The following is a 3,076-nucleotide window of genomic DNA, read 5'->3' on the forward strand; positions in this document are numbered from 1 at the left end:
AGTGAATTTACTCTGTAAATCTTCACCCAAATCCTAATAAAAAAAAAAAAAAAGAAAGAAACTGAAACTTGGGAAGGTTACATAACTTGTACAGGTCCAACAATGAGATGTTCTTTGTGTAAAAATCAGAGATCTTTGATTCTTCTTTGTTACTATACTTAACTCTCTGGAGCCAGCAAACTGAACAATAAACAGGTAGGATAAGATGTTTAGACAAGCTGCCAAAACAGGGCAAATTTCTCGTATACTATTTATTTCATATTATCTGTACATACTCTCTTTTTCTTTGGCATTCCTATATGTTCTCCAAAACTAAATTTTATAATTGGAAGACATCAAATACTAAGATAAAGCCAAAATTATGTGCCCACCTAGCTGAATATTCTAAATTAAATTGTTCAGCTTGCCCATGGATTTTGTGATTGTGTGTATGTTTGTGTGTGTGTGCTTTGGTTTGATACAAAAGCATGTGAGTGGACAACTAGCAGGATGGTAGATCAGAATTTATTAGTCAAACATGCTTATTTCCACAGAAACTGTTCAAAGGAATTTATGGGTGGACAATGGAGAAGAAAAGGAAACTAGTTAAATATATATAATACAGAATGCACAAAGGAATAAAGCTAGACAAAAACAAAATGATACAAAAATAACAGAGGTGTAAGTGAGAGGAATTGGAAATTGTTTTTTTCTTTCTGTTTGCTCATAATCAGTATGCTCCTGTTTAAATTTACCATTTTTTTACAGAAACAAATGGTATTTCTCAAATGTTTGTTCTCCATTCTTCTTATTGCATGAAAATAGCACACATTTTTTGAATGTCTTTCCTTTTTTTTTTAACTTAATGGAATCAAGACCAAAGGTTGACATTTATAGCTGTAAGTTATCCAAGTGCTACATTAGCATGTATTTATTAAAGATGATCTTTCATGTACAGTACAACCAGGACATTTGGCCTAATTTACTATGTACTAACATTTCTAGTTTGGCTCTGAGTAGGGAGTTGTGCCAACAGTGCTGTGTCCTATGGTGAAATAGTGCCTAATCAGTATTTATGAATAGGGTTTTAGAAGTCACTAAAGAGCACAGGAAGAGATTTTACCTTCTTAAAGCACAAATATTGCTGAGCTCTGGGATCTGTACAGCACATTAGGGGGGAATAGCTTTCTTCTTCTTTCTTTTTTTTTTAAATTGCTGTTGAAAATGTGTAATGTAATACTGTCAGTAATTTAAATAGAGTGTACCTCTTTCTTTCAGACATTAATGCTATTTGTTAAACTTTGTAATTACTATGCAAATGAAGTGCTATACTTGAAAAAAGGCAGTGCCAAAAGTACAACAGAGAAAAACAGTTTGAAATTCAAACTAACACAAAACAACCTTCAAACCTTGTAGAACTCAAATATTGTATTTTTCCTTCCTTTGAATGCAGTGTTTGGGCAAAAAAGCAAGGAGGGCTTGTCTTTGTTCTTAAGATGTAGATAGCAAAAGGCTTACAGCTAGAGATTTGAAAGCTTCTAGAAAATATAGTATGTCCCCGGGTTATGAAAGTCAGGCTTACGATAACTCCTATTTGCCTTTTAATGTTATATAAATTTGCCTCACTTTGAAAGATTGAGTCAACTCCTACTCTCAACAAATTCTACACAGTCACCTTCACCAGCTGCACATGCTGCTTTTAAAACTTGGGAAAGGTTTGGTGCCTTTTCTTGCACTAAAGTAAGGATAAATAAGAACCATACACCCCTGTTCTGACTTATCTACAAATTTGACTTAAAGACAGATTATGGAATGGATCTGGGATCTTGTTCGTAACCCAAAGACTGCCCTATTCCAGACATGTTCTTCACAACAGGTGGCTGGTATTTTTATCCCTCTTTTAAAGATGAAAGAAACTAAATCCCAGAGATGCTTAACTCATTTTCTCTGGATCACTTAAATAAGCCAGAAACATCCAGGAAAAGATCTGAGTACTCCCCAGCTCAAGACTCTGACAAGAATCCCCAGACAGCAGTAACTTGAAAGGAATAGAATTTATGACTCAGATTATGATTTCAGAATATTAAACACAGACAGAACCACAGTAATCTAGTTTCATTTCATGCCAGGTAGATATTTTAAAAGAGAATGAGCATGTTTGGTTTCCTGAGAATTAGCCATTGACAAAGAAATATCTGTGAGCAATCGAGCACCCTGTATTTGATGAAAGTCCTATGAAGAAAGCAAATAGGTTTTTATCTATTTTTGTATACTCAATACTGTACCTGATGGCATAGGCACTCAAAAATATTTATTGAATAAAAGAATGAATGAAGGTATGGCTATTTGCCACTTAAGTAACTCTCCACCCACATTAAGGAGCTCTGGTGGCATAGTGCCTAAGGCATTTGACTGCTAACCATAAGGTTGGTGGTTCAAACCCACCAGCCACTCCATGGAAGGAAGACTGGGCAATCTATTTCCATAAAGATTTACAGCCTGGAAAACTCAAAGGGCATCTCTATGAATAGGAATCAACTCCATGGCAGTGATTTTGGTTTTTTTGGTTTTCTACACACATTGCCTTTTTTTCTTATTCAGGCACTTTTCTCAAGTCTGCAGACCAACCAACCAACCACTGAATATCCACAACAATAAAAGAGTTTCACCGTCCTCTGTTTTTTTTTTTTTTTTTTTTCCTGGACTCATTTCTTACACTTTTATATGAATTAACATTGTCTTGAATCCTATCTTTTTAGAACCTTGATTTTTACTTGAGATAATCTTGTAAACTAGAATGATCTAAGGACCTGGCCTATTGATGGCAATGTGTTATACTCTTTAGGTGATCTGCTTTGCATTTTAAAAAGGGGACTTTAAGTCCTTACATCAAAGGATTAAGGAAATTAATTATATAGTTGGTATGTGACAGGGCAGTGTAAGAGAACTTGTATTGAACCACATTTTTGAGTTCTAGTGAAAGATAATGCCAGCCAATATATAATGGTAGAAGCAAATGCTATCACATACTCAATGTCCTAGTATCCCCTGGGGCTATGGTATGGAAATCTGTTAGGGGCTCAACTAAACAGACACT

The sequence above is a fragment of the Orycteropus afer genome, unplaced genomic scaffold (assembly GCF_000298275.1).
Source record: "Orycteropus afer afer isolate SDZICR_OR568_19922 unplaced genomic scaffold, OryAfe1.0 scaffold00216, whole genome shotgun sequence".
NCBI lineage: Eukaryota > Metazoa > Chordata > Mammalia > Tubulidentata > Orycteropodidae > Orycteropus > Orycteropus afer.